Below are 14,943 nucleotides of genomic sequence, written 5' to 3'. Positions count from 1 at the left end.
GGATTGGGCTTTACTCTCCCATTTTTACAACTAGGGAAACTCAGTTTTAATGATGTTGAGTAACTTGCCCATGTCACAGGCTGGTAATTTATAGCATAAGGATACAATCCCATGCCTTTTTTTACTTCATTATAGCCAGATGGAAGGATCTTTCAGGGAAATTACCACAAATCAGTACTCAACAATCACATATTATGGACCTGTCATTATAGTCACTTAATAGGTTTACATCCTTGGATCTAATTATATTGGAAGTTTCCACATCTGCAAAATGGGGGTAATAATACCTAATTTGCCATGTTACTGTAAATAATAAATGAAATGTGATGTGTGTAAATTTCCTGGTACTCAGCAAGTCTTTTATAAATGGGAACTATTATTATGGGGAATATAAAGTAAGAGAAAATCCATTCTTGATCTCAGGGAATTTAAAAACTATTTGGGTAGAGTGGGGAGGGTATAGCTCAGTGGTAGAGAATGTGCTTAGCATGCATGAGGTCCTGGGTTCAATCCCCAGTGCTTCCATTAAATAAATAAATGAATAAATAAATAAATAAATAAATAAATAAAGCTGATTACTTAAAAACTATTTGGGTAAATGAAGTTTACATATGGCATACATATAACAACTGGAAAACAAGCAAGGTATAAGCAAGTACATGGTAGTAGGTGTTATGGGTTATAAAAAAAAAGCAAACTTAATACAGAAAATCTTATTAGAAGGCTTATGATATTGATTTAAATATCCTATAGTGGAAAAGAAAACTTACTTTAAGAGGAGAAGAAGGGAAAGCCACCTCAAAATAATTGAGTTTTTCTATCATGTACTCTCTGAAGGTGTCTATATCTAACAAATACATCATGTGAACAATGGAGAGTGACAGAGTGGACATAAAATAAATTATAAAAAACATACATAAGCAGGTATTCTGAAAGATACCTTTCATTATTTTGGAATAAATGACAATGATATTCTGATTTAAATGGGAATAGAAAAATACTTGGAGTTTCATAATCAATACATAAGGGATCCATACTAAGTAGTCAGTATGGAATAATGAGTGAATGATTTTAGGGCCAAATAAACTTTATTTCTAACTCTGGTACTTACCATGTATCTCATCTTGGAATAGACACTTAACCTTTCTGATCCTCATTTCCTCATGTGTAAAATGGGTATAATAATATTTACTTTACAGGGTTGTAATTATTGGGAATAATATTTATTAATAAGTCATTTCATACTTTAATATAGGAAACTTGGAAGGCTATAAACCAAAGGTTTCCTGAGATTTAGATTTAGTTATATTAATCAGAAAGAAAAGAAAATCCCTTAGGTGAACATAACCTTGAGTAACACAGACAATTGTGGATTAAGAATTAAAACTTTGAATTAAGACTTAAAGTCATCATTCCAAGAAACTTTATACACCTATGCATGTGACCAATATACAAGTACATTCAGTTTTATAACTACACTTATTAAAAACCTACTGTATGTGAAGTATTTTTCTATGTGCTGAGTATATGAAGGTAAGACATCATATCAACATTTAAGGAACCAGCAATTTAGTGAGAGAAACAAAATACCTTATACAGAGTTTAGTTGGATATTAGGCATAACGAAGGCACAAAATAAATAGTAAATTAGACTTGAAAAGTAATAAGTACCTAAGAGAAACCAAACTCCATTTTCAGAAAGTTACTCTAGAAGAGTCAAGTAGACTTTCATTTCCAGCAAAATGAAGACTAGATTTCCTTAAAAAATCTTCCCAAATCAAAATAAATTAATTATGGATAAAATACTTTTTAAAATATAATTTGGAATTCAGAGTTGTACTGTTAGAAAGTAAGGGAAATCTACAGATACCAAAACTGAGGGAAAGTGCGTCCTGATGCCAGCTGCTCTGGGGGGCATCCACTGATTCCCTAGTATGTTAATTTCCTGGGGCTGCTATAACAAAGTGTCACAAGCTGAGTGGCTTAAACAACAGAAATTTATTGTCTTACACTTTAAAGGCTACAAGTCTGAAATCAGGTTAGTTCCTTCTGAGGGCTGAGGGAGAATCTATTTCATTCCTTTCTCCTAGTTTCTGGTAACGTCAGGCGTAACTTGGCTTATAGATGGTGTTCTCCTTGTTTTCACATCGTCTTCTCTTTATGTCTTCCTCTGTGTCCAAATTTCCCCCTTTTATAAGAATAACAGTCATAGTGAATTAGGGCCCACCTTAATAATCTCATTTTATCTTGATCATCTGCTAAGCTTCTATTTGCAAACAAGATCACGTTCATAGGTACTGGGGGTTAGAATTTCAACATAATTTAGGGAAACGCAATTCAACCAATAACACCTGGTAATCTAAATTTTTAGTTTTCAAGATTCAAAGAGAGAGGACAGAAGACAATGCTTAGGGCAGTTGTGAGGTAGGAAGACTGACAGAAGACCCCTTTATAAAGCTAGAACCCTCAAAGTGTAATACACTAAAGGAAAAGTTAAACTAAATATCAAAATATTTTGCCCATTTTTATCATTTATTTTCTTATTACTGAGTTTTGAAAGTCCTTTGTATATCTGGGTACAAGTCTTTTATCAGATATGTGTTTTGTAAATATTGTCTCCTACCCTGTCTTTTCACTTAACTGTGTCTTTTGAAGAGAAGTTTTTAATTTAATGAAGTACAATTTATCCATTTTTTTCTTTTCTGGTTCATGCTTTATGTGATCCAAGAAATCTTTGCCTAAACCAGGAAAATAAAGTTTTTCTTCTAGAAATTTCATGGTTTTAGAATTTACATTTAGATCTGTGATATATTTCAAGTAAATTTTTATATATGGTGTGAGGTAAGGGTTAATGTTTTTTTTCTTGCATATGTACATCCAGCTATTCCAGGATCAGTTGTTGAAAATACTGTCCATAAACATTGAATTATCTCAACATCTTGATGGCAAAAATCAATTGACCACTTATATGTAGGTCTAATTCTGAGTTTCTATTCTGTGCCATTAATCTATATGTCTATCATTATACAAATGTTATAGTCTTAATTACTATAGCTTTATAGTAAGTCTTGAAACCAAGTAGTGTGGATCCTGCAACTATTCTTTTTCAAATTTAATTTTGATATTCCAAGTCCTTTTTTTGTATATAGATTTTTAAATTTTAAATTTAGCATGTCAAATTCTCAAAAAGCGACTGGTATTATGTTGAATTTATAAATCAGTTTGGGGGAAATTGACATCTCAACAGTTTTGAGTCCTTTGACTATAAATACTTCTCTACTTATTTAGGTTTAAACATTTCTTTCATTAATATTTGCCACTTTTAGTATACAGATCTTACATACATTTTACTAGACTTGCTCCTAAGTATTTCACATTTTTATGCTGTTTACATTTGAATTTGCAATTGTTCATTGCTAGTATATAGAAATACAATGACTTTTGTATAGTGACCTTATATCCTGCAATCTTGCTAAACTCACTAATTATTCTAGTTTCTTTGTTTTGTAGAAACTTTTTGATTTTCAACATAGATAACTATGTTATCTATAAATAGACAGGGTTTTTTTTCCTTCCTTTTCAATCTGTACGCCTTTTCTTTCTTTTTCTTACCTATACTACACTTGCTATAATCTCAAAAACAATGTTGACTAGGAGTGGTGAGAGTGCACATTCTTGCCTCATTCCTGATCTTAGGGGGAAAGCACTCAATTTTTCACCATGATGCTAGATCTAGATTTTTCAGAGATGCCTTTTTATCAGGTTAAGGAAGTTTCCTTTTATTCCTAGTTGCTTACAGTTTTTTTTTTTAAATCATAAATGAATGTGGAATATGTCAAACATTTTCCTATTTTTATTGAGGTGATTATTATTATCTTTAGCCTGTTAAAAAGGTGAATTACACTGATTTTCAAATACTGAATGAACCTTGCATCCCTTGGAGAAATCTCACTTGGTTATGATGTATCATACTTCTTACATATTGCTAGATTTAATATGCTAATATTTTGTTAAATATTTTTATGTGTATGTTCATGAGTATCATTGGTTTATAGTTTTGTTTCCTCTTAATATAGTGCTATAGATGGAATATTTGTCTTCCCCCAAAATTCGTATGTTGAAACCTAATGCTCAGTGTGATGGTTTTATGAGATTGGGCCTGTGGGAGGTGCTTAGATCATGAGAGTAGACCCCTCATGAATGGGATTAATGCTCTTATAAAAGAGACACTCCCCTCTCCCAAAGCTCCCTAGTCCCTTCCACCTATGAACCAGAAGGCAGGCCTTCAGCAGACACTGAATCTGCCAGAGCCTTGATCTTGGACTTCCCAGCCTCCAGAATTCTGAGAAATAAATTTCTATGACTTATAAATCACCCAGTCTATGGTATTTTGTTATAGCAGCCTTAATAGACTAAGACACATCTTTCTCTGCATTGGGTACTAGAGTAGTGTTGACCTCATAAAATGAGTTGGGAAATGCTCCCTCTTATTTTTGTGAAAGAATTTATATAGAATTGTTAATATAACTTTCTAAAATGTTAGGTAGAATTCAACAGTGAAGCCTTTTGAGCCTGGAATCTTCTTCATGGCAAAGTTTTTAACTACAAATTCAAATTTTAGAATAAATATAGGGCTACTCAGGTAATTTATTTATTATTTAGTAAGCTTTGGTAGTTTGTGTTTGTCAAGGAATTTGCCCATTTTGCCCATTTTATTTTTGTTGTTAAATTTGTTGAAATAAGTTGGTCATAAAATTGCCTTTTTAAATATCTGTAGTATAGTTAGTTACATCCCCTCTTACATTCCTAATATTGGCAATTAATATCTTCTCTTTCATTCATTCATTTTGATCAGTTGAAGATATCATTGTATTAAACTTTTTAAAGTAAGAGCTTTTAGCTTCATTGATTTTCTTTATTGTTTTTCTCCTTTCAGTTTCACTGATTTCTGTTCTTACCTTTAGTATTTCCTTCTTTCTGCTTGCTTTCAGTTTAATTTGCTTTTATTTCTTTTTAAATTGAAATATAGTTGATTTACAATAATATGTTACTTTTTGGTATACAACACAGTGATTCAGTGTTTTTGCAGATTATACTCCACTATAGGTTATTATAGAAAAATGTATATAATTCCCTGTGCTATACAGTATATCCTTGTTACTTATCTATTTTATATATAGTAGTTTGTATCTGTTAGTTCCATACTACTAATTTGTCCCTCCTTCCTTCCCTCTCCCTTTGGTAACTGCAAGTTTGTTTTCTATTTCTGTGAGTCTGCTTATGTTTTGTGTATACATTCATTTATTCATTTGTATTATTTTTTAGATTCCATATATAAGTGATATAATACAGTATTTGTCATACCCTGCCTTATTTCAATAAACTTAGTATTCTCTAGGTCCATCCACATTGCTGCAAATGACAGCACTTCATTCCTTTGTATGGCTGAGTAATATTCCATTACATATATACATACCCCATCTTCTTAATCTTGTTATCTCTTGGTGGGCACCCAGGATGCTTCCATGTCTTAGCTATTTAAGTAGTGCTGCTATGAACATTGGGGTCTATGTATCTTTTCAAATTAGTGCTTTTGTTGTTTTTTTTTTCTGAATACATACCCAGCAGTGGAACTGATGGATCACATGGTATTCTATTTTTAGTTTTTAAGGAACATCCATACTGTTTTCCATAGTGGTTGCACAAATTTACATTCCCACTAACAATATACAAGGGCTCCCTTTTCTCCACATTGTTGCCAACATTTGTTCTTTGTAGACTTTTTGATGATAGCCATTTTGACCAGTGTGAGGTGATACCTCATTGTAGTTTTGATTTGCATTTCTCTAATAATTAGCGATGTTGAGCTTCTTTCCATGTGCCTATTGGCCATTTGTATGTCTTCTTTGGAAAAAATGTCTGTTCAGGTCTTCTGCCCATTTTTTGCTTGGGTTTTTTGGGTTTTTTTGATATTGAGTTGTATGAGTTCCTTGTATATTTTGGATATTAACTCCTGTTGGTCATATCACTTGCATAATTTGCTTTTATTTCCTTAAAGTGGAATATTAGATTATTGATTTGACTTATTTTTTGTTTTCTCAAAGTTTCTATTTGTTTTTCAAATTTTCCTGCATCCCACAAATTCTGACACATTGTGTTTTCATTTTCAGACAATTAAAAATATTTCTAATTTCTCTTGTGACTTTCTCTTTGATGCATGGGCTATATCCACTGTGGTCAGAAAATATATTTTGTGTTATTTCAGTTGAGATCAAATACATAGGTCATACCAACAAATGTAAATGAGCTTGATTCACCTATTAAAAGAAAAAGATTTTCAGATTTCAGGACAAAAGTCAATCTATGCTTTATTTAAGATACATACCTAAAGTTGGGGGAGGGTGTAGCTCAAGTGGTAGAACACATGCTTAGCATGCACAATGTCCTGGGTTCAATCCCCAGTACCACCTCTAAAAATAAATACCTCCCCTCACCACCCCTCAAAAAAGCCCTAAAAAAATAATTAATCAATTAAATGCCTAGAAAATGTGAAGAAAAAATAAATATAAAAAATAAATTTAAAAAAATAATAAAAAAGATACATACCTAAAATTAAGTGAGCCATAAAGCCAATACATAAAAGGATGGAGCAATGATATACCAGGTAAATACAAACAATAAGAAAGCAAGTTTAAAGATTCTAATATCAGACAAGGTGGAATTCATGCCAAAAAACATCTAAATGAGACAGAGAAAGAAATTTTATATTACTAAAAATTATAATGCACAGTGAAGATATAAAAGTTATGAACTACATGAACCAGTAACACAGGAACCTTATAAATAATTTACCTTCGTAAGTTAGTACCTATACAAGGTGCAAGGAGAAATAGACAGAAACACATTAAGTGTTTGAATCTATAACATGATTCTTAACCTAACACATGTCAATTTTAATAAAACATGTAAATATTAAAAAGTCCTAAACAACATAATCATTATGGTAGCCCTAATGTATATATTAAATCTTACACTCTGATAACGGAAAATATACCTGTTTCTCAAATGCACATGAAAATTTTATGAAAATGTCACATACTGAGCTAATAAAAAACTCGACAGATACCATAAAGTAGATGTATTAAAAACAAGATTCTCTTATTCAAATTTAAGAAAACTAGAAATCAAGAGTAAAATTTTAAAAACTAAAATAAAAACTTCTTCAATCTACATATTTTGAAACTTTCTACCAAACAACTCTTGGCTGAAAAGAAAAATACAAATGAAAATCCCAGAATTTCTCAAAAAATAACAATAATGTCTAGATGTCAGAATCTCAGTGACATAATTAATCAGAGGAAAATTTATTCTTAAACACATATCAATTAAATTTAAGAATGAAAGTATATGAATTAATTTTTCAACTCAAGTAGCTAGAAGAAGAAAAATCAAAGGAAATCAGAGGGAAGACATAATAAACAAAAGCAAATATTATTGAGGTAGAACTCAGAGATAAATAAATTAAAATTTGTTTCTTTAGAGAAAGTCAATAAAATAGAAAAACCGTTAGCCCAAGTGGGAGAAAGCACACATATACAAAGTAAGAAATGACAAATGGGAAATAAACATTGATATCAAAGAGAATATCAAAACAAATAATGAAAAACTACTTTGCACAACTCTATGAAAACACATTTGAGTATAGTTTAAAATACATAATTGCTAGTAAAATAAATTTACTCACATTGACTCCAGAGTATATAGAAAGTCTAAACAGGCCAATTTCCATAGAAAAAAATAGAGAAAATTATCAAAGAAGCATATCACCAAAAGCATCAGTTCATATATTGTACAGGCAAATTCTACCAACCTCTCAAACACAAATTATCCCAAGGTTACTTAAATTATTCCAGGATATCATAAAAGAAGGAAAACTTTAAAATGCTAAATTTAATAAAGATAGGAAAAAAGAAAAATACTGTGGTAAATTGAGTTTTAGGACCAATTAGTTACTGCTCCCTGTATCTATATCCTTTGCCAGGTGAATTTACTATTCTTCTCACAAGAGGCAGATCATACTTTCCAGCCCCTTGTATTTAGGCTCAGTCATATGATTAATGTTGGGTAATGGGATTATGAGTTAGCTTTTGCTATGTCATCATCAACCACCCAAGAACTCAGGGATTTAAAGTAACAAGACTTCATATTTGTTACGGATCTGTGTGTCGGCTAGAGGGTTCTTCTCATCTAGGCCAGGTCACATGAGGCTGGATTGTCTAGGATGGTCTTTAAACATTTGCAAAAATGTTCAGCTTCATTCAAAATTAGATAAATGCAAAGTAAAAATATAATTCTCACTGATAACCTTGGTAGAAAAATTTTAATTTGGTAATTAATGTACAGTGCACTCTGTTAGTAAGGCCATGGGGAAACAGGCATTTTATTCATTGCTCGTGGGAATAAAATAATGGTACCACCTCTGTGAAGTGAATCTGGCAACACACAACCAAACTACATATGCATTCATGTTTTAACCCTACAATCTTCATTCTAGGAATTTAATCTGAAACTACACATTCAAAATAGGAAGAATATATACAAAGGAGTTCATTATGTGTAAGTATTTGTAATAGCATTTCAAATAAACATTATCTGTAAGAGGAAAATATTGTAACTATCCTAAGGGTCCAACAACAGGAGATTGGTTAGAAAAAACTGTGGCATATTTATACAACGGAGAACTATGCAGACATTTTAAAAGATAGGAAGAGCTATATAAACTTATATGAAGTGATAATGGATAAACAAAATATGATATATTCATAAAATGGAGTATTTTCATACATAAAAAGAATGAAGTACTGCTAGATGGTACAATATGGATGATCTCTGAAAACATTATGCTAAGTGAAAGAAACCAGACAAAAGATTTCATATTGTATGATTCCATTAGTATAACACATCCAGAAAAGGCTATATACACAGAAAGTAGACTAATTGTTCTCAGAGGCTATTGGAGGGAAAAAATAGGGAATGACCGTTAATGAGTACAAAGTTTCTTTTAGGGGTGATAAAAAATATTCTTGAACTAGATAGTGCTGATTGCTGCACAGCTTTGTAAATATACCAAAATCACTGAATTGTACTCTTTACTAAAAGGTTGAATTTTATGGTATATGAATTATATGTAAATTCTTTTATAAGAGAAAGAGAGTCAAAACAAAAAACAAATAACAAAAACCACCAAAACCCAGATGTGTGTCTATTGTCTTTATTTGATACAAAGATGATGATGATTCCAAGTAGGACATGTTCTCTAGGTAGCTCCTTCTTTGAGTGCTGAGAAGAGGCTGTTTAAGTATTTATTTCCTTCCGTGGGAATGAGAAAACGTGTTTCTTTTAGTCACTTTACTATCCCCAATTCATACCATGGTGCCTAGCATATGGTTGACACCCAGTGTTGAATGAAAAAGGAAAAAAAACAGTGAATAACAGAATTAAGAAATCCTATTTTGTAGCCACCAATGTAATAGTATTTAGTTAAAAATCATTATATGAAAGTTGGCTAGGTAACAAGATATTTATATGATCTCAAAGTATCACCCCTAAGGTTACTTATTAATCACAAAGGGGAAAAGGTATTATTACAGTGAAGAGAGATTTTTGGATATCACTTTAATTAACTGATCAAACTTAGTGTGACTAAAATGGAATGAATTGACATTACGTACCTCCTGATATGATACGGTGTGAAATATGCAGTATTAATTATGAAATTTCTTGCCAGGAATGTTTAACCTGAGTCTAATTTTGAAAACAAAATCATACAAAAATATATTATGAGATAGTAGATGAGACAATTGTCAAGGTCCCTTAAAAATATCAATATTATTAAAGGGAAAAAGCAGATGGGACTGTTACAGATTAAAAGTGACTACAGATATGATACATGCAGCAACAATGCATGGTCTTAGCTTGGATCCTTTATTGAATAAAAGACAGCTTTAAAGGACATTTTTAGACAACTAGGGAAATATTAATGTGGACTGTATATTGGATAAGATTAACATATCAATGCTAAATTTCCTGTGTGAGATAATGGCATTGTAATTATTTAGGAGAATATCCTTGTTAGAATATAACAAAAGCTAATTCTTTGTAAAGATTAAAAGTATTTATAAACCCTTTAGCTTGATTGATCAAAAATTAATCACTACAGATTTTTAAAGGGTAAAAGAAAATATTATGAACAAATTTATGTTAATAAATTCAACAACTTAAATGAAAAGGACACATTTTCTTCTTGAAGACAATAAGTAAATTATTACAATTGAATCAAGAAGAAATAAAAATCTGATCAGCTGCATAGCCCTATAACTATTAAAGAAATTGAATTCTTAGTTTAAAACATTTATGCAAAGGAAACTCCTGACATAAATGACCTCATTGGTTTGACTTCATCAAACTTTTAAGGAAGTACCAATGTTAATCCTACAGAAACTCTTTCAGAAGATAAAGGAAGTAGAAATACTTTCCAATCCATTTTATGACATCAGCAATACCCTGATACCACAACTGGTATCACAAGAAAATAAAACTATAGAATATCTCTCATAAACAAGGATGAAACACTTCTTAACAAAATATTAGCAAGTAGAATTCAGTAATATGTAATATAGCTTAAGGCAGTAACATTTAGCCCAGAATTGCAAGGTTGGTTTAATATTCACAGGTCAAACAATTTAATTCACTACATTAGCAGAATTCAGGAGAAAACTCATATAATCATTTTAATAGATGCAGAAAAAGCATTTGCAGAACTCAATATACATGCATGATGAAAAGTAAAAAATAGTAATAAAATGGAATGTCTCTAACTTCAACAGGGCATCTTTGCAAAAGTTACAGCTAACCCCATGCCTACTTATCAGATTGAATGTTTTCCCTCTCAGATCAGGAACAAGGCAAGGAGTCACACTCTAATACTTCAAGTTAATATTGTATTGGTTATGCTAGCCAGTGAAATAGGCAAGAAAAAGAAATAAAAGGCATTGACATTAGAAAGGAAGTTACTTATTAATACCATAAATAACTTAATGATAAACTTAACAAAATATGTATGTGCACAACTTACACATTTATTACTATTTTTTTAAATAGAGGTACTGGGGAGTGAACCTAGGACCTCGTGCATGCTAACCATGTGCTCTACCACTGAGCTATACCATTCCCACCCCACAATATATACATTTAAAACCACAAGTACTGCCAATAAAATTTAAAAATAAATGAAGCGATACATTAGGCTCAAGGATTGGCAAACTCAATACCACTAAGTTGTTAACCTTCTTAAATTAATAAATGGATTCAACAGAATTACATTCAAATGCCTAGAGGATATTTTTTGTTAGAAATTGACAAGCTGATTCTATAATTTGTGTGAAAATGCAAAGTTCCTAGAAGAATCAAAATAATTTTGAAGAGAACAATAAAATTGGAGAACTAACTCTACCTGATTTCAAGATGTACTATAAAACTTCACAAATAAAAGATACACAAATTGGAAAGGGAGAAGTAAAACTATCTCTGTCTGCAGGTGATGTGATCCTATATGTAGAAAACCCTAAAAATTCTACATATACACATGCTCATAAACTTTAGAGCTAATAAATCAATTTGAAAAAGTACCAAAGTTGTAGGATAGAAAATCAACACACAAAAAGCAGTTGCATTTTTATACATTATCAATGAGCAATTCAAAAAAATTGAAATAGTTTCATTAACAATAGCACCAAAAAGAATAAAATACTTAGGAATAGTTATCCAGTCTTGTCCATTGAAAATCACAAACACTAATGAAAGGAATTTAAAAAGGAAAGGAATTAAAGAAGACATAAATAAATGGAAAGACATCCCATGTTCATGGGTTGGAAGACTTAATATTGTTAAGATGAAAATACCCAGAGTAATCTGCCAATTTGATGCAATCCCTAACAAAATCCCAACTATATTTTTGCTTTTGTGTTGTTTGTGTGTTTTTCAGAAAAAGAAAAACTTATTCTAAAACCCACATGGAATCTCAGGGGACTCCAAATAGCCTAAATAACTTTGAAAAATAAGAACAAAGTTATATAAAACTCAAATGTCCATTACCTGATGAATGAATAAACAAAAATGTGATATACCTATTCAATAAGCAGAAGTTTTAAATTGTGATGAAGCCTTATTATCAATCTTTTCTCCCATGATTTTCAGAGTCCTCTCTGCAAAAACTTTGCCTAATTCACGATCACGAACACATTCTCTTTTTTTTTCTTCTAATAGCTTTAGCTTTTGTATTTAAATATGTTATCTCTTATCCAATCTATCAATTGTTGTTAGATGGGTATCAAAGTCTTGCTACAATTGTGGATTTGTCTATTTGCCTTTTTAGTTCTTTCAGTTTTTACTTCACATGTTTTGCAGATCTGTTGTTTGATGCATATATATTTAGTCTCTGGTAATTTTTTGAGCAGGGAGGTAATTAGATTTCTTTATTTAATATTATTATTTTTCATAGAGGTACTTGGAGATTGAACCCAGGACCTCCTGCATGCTAAGCATACATTCTACCACTGAGTTATACCCTCCCCTCTGTCTCTGGTAATTTTCTTTGCTCTGAACTATTCTTTATCTGATATTAATATAGCCATTACTACTGTCTTTTAGTGAATGTCTCTTTTGCCATTCTTTTACTGTCAATCTGCCTAAATCATTATATTTGAAGTTCCTTTTAGACAGCATATAGTTGGATCGTATTTTTAAACTCACACTGCCAATTTCTGTCTATTAATTGGTATTTAGATCATTTTCATTTTAGGTAATTGTTGATCTGTTAAGTTGCCATTTGATTTTTTATTTTCTGTTTGTTCTGTTTTTCATTTTTCTATTTTCCTTTCCTGCCTTCCTTTGGGTTACTTGAATATTTTTAGAATTCTGTCTTGATTTATTTATAATATTTTTAAGTGCATCTCTTTGTATAGTCTTTCTAGAGATTGTTCTAGGTAGACATCATATATGTAACTTATCACAGTCTACTGATGTTATCAGTTGAGAGGAGTACCTTCCTTTGTGTTCCTCTACACTCCACCCTTCATAATTGCTTTAAATATTTCCTCTGCAGATATTTACAATGGCATCACTGTAACAATTTTTGCTTTAGCTGTCAAACATATTTTAGAAACCTTGAAAAAGAAGGAAAATCTATCATATTTAACCATATTTTGCTTACTATACTGTTTCATGCTTACTGATGCTCCAAGTTTGCTTCTTTTAGTTCCTTCTTTTCTGTTTAGAGAACTTCCTTTAACCATTTTTTTTAGCATAGGTCTGCTAGTAACAACTTTTTAGTTTCCCTTCATTTAAGAATATCTTGATTTTCCCTTTGTTCCTGTAGGTTATTTTGCTGGATAGAGGATTCTGGATTCAGAGTTCTTTTCTGAATTTGAAAAGTGTTGTACCACTTCTTTTTGGCCTCCATGGCTTTCCATGAGAAAACCACTGTCATTTAAATTATTTTTCTGTGAAGGCAAGGTGTTTCTCCTCTCTCTTCTTGCTTTCAAGATTTTTAATTTGTCAAAAGTTTTACTATGATGTGTTTTGGTTTGGATTTCTTAAAGTTTACTCAGATTTTTTAATACGTACGTTTATGTCTTTTGCCACATTTGGTAAGTTTTCAGCCATTATTTCTTCAAGTACTTTTTCAGCCATACTTTTACTCTCTTTTCTTTCTGGGACTCTTACGACATAAATATTAGATCTTCTGTTTTAGTCTCACAGATTCCTGAGGCTCTGTTCACTTTTAAAGTCTGTTTTCTCTTTGTTGTTCAGATTGAGTAATTTCTATTATTCTATCTTGCAGTTCACTGATTCTTTCCTCTGATCCCTCTATTCTGCTTTTGAACCCATCCATTGAGTTTTCATTTTGGTTATCACATATTTCAATTCCAAAATTTCCATTTGGTTCATCATTACATTTTCTATTTATTTTCCAAGACATTCTATTTTTTTTATTTGTTTCAAGTATGTTTGTCAGTGTCCAGTAAAGATTTTTACAATGACTTTAAAAATCTTTGTCAGATAAGTCAAACATCTCTGTCATTAAGTTGGCAGCTACTGATTGTCTTCCTTCTTTCCTTCCTTTCTTTCTTTTCTTCCTTCCTTCCTTCTTCTTTTTTTTTTTTTTCCTGTAATTCAGTTTGAGACATTCTTGGTTCTGGGTAGGATGTGTGATTTTTTAATTGAAACTTGGACATTTTGAATTTTGTGTTATGGATCTTATTTAAATCTTCTGTTTTAGCCAGATTTCTCTGACATTGCTATGGCAGGAGAGGAGAGGGGCATATTATCTCCCCACTGCCAGGCTGGAGTAGAAATTCAGGTTTCTGATTTGGACTCTGTTGACAGAGTAAGGGCTATTCATTACTGCTGGGCAAGGATGGGAGTTTTGGCTCCCTACTAGTATTCAAACTGATACCTCCCTGCCTGGGAAAGGTAAGAGTGCCTCATTACTGTTCCCCATGTGAGCTCCACTGACTCTATTGGAGAGGAGGAAAAAAGTAGCCCCATCACTGCTAGGTAGTGGTAAATGTCCTGACTCTCTACGAGGCTTTGTCTGACACTGCTCCCATTGTCATTTTTAAAATGTTACATATTTAATTTAAGTTTACATACTTTAATTTTTAAATGCTTATTTCTGACAACTGGCTCACAAAGTTTTTTTTTTTAATATTGAAAGTCATTTTTTATTGAACAAAATATTCTTTAAATTCTATAGTGCTCTACAATTTTCAAAAGTTTCACACAAATGATTTCATACACTCTCATGATAACTCCTTCCTCCCCACTCCTATATCGCCCCTCGGAAATTCCCACTTCCCCCAGTAACCACTAGTTTCTTCTCTG

General features: G+C 31.5%; 1 long non-coding RNA gene across 2 annotated transcripts in view; it reads right to left on the bottom strand.

The window, feature by feature from the left end:
• Positions 1 to 1,767: 1,767 nt before the first annotated feature.
• The window catches only part of LOC135322827 (uncharacterized), a 77,019-nt gene continuing 63,843 nt past the window's right edge, over positions 1,768 to 14,943 (bottom strand). For both annotated transcript variants that reach the window (XR_010383730.1, XR_010383729.1), the window contains exon 3: positions 1,768 to 2,188. This is a non-coding gene — a long non-coding RNA (uncharacterized LOC135322827). The remainder of the gene's footprint in view (positions 2,189 to 14,943) is intronic.

This window comes from Camelus dromedarius, chromosome 14 (assembly GCF_036321535.1).
Source record: "Camelus dromedarius isolate mCamDro1 chromosome 14, mCamDro1.pat, whole genome shotgun sequence".
Taxonomy (NCBI): domain Eukaryota; kingdom Metazoa; phylum Chordata; class Mammalia; order Artiodactyla; family Camelidae; genus Camelus; species Camelus dromedarius.
This window is presented reverse-complemented; position numbering and strand designations above follow the sequence as displayed.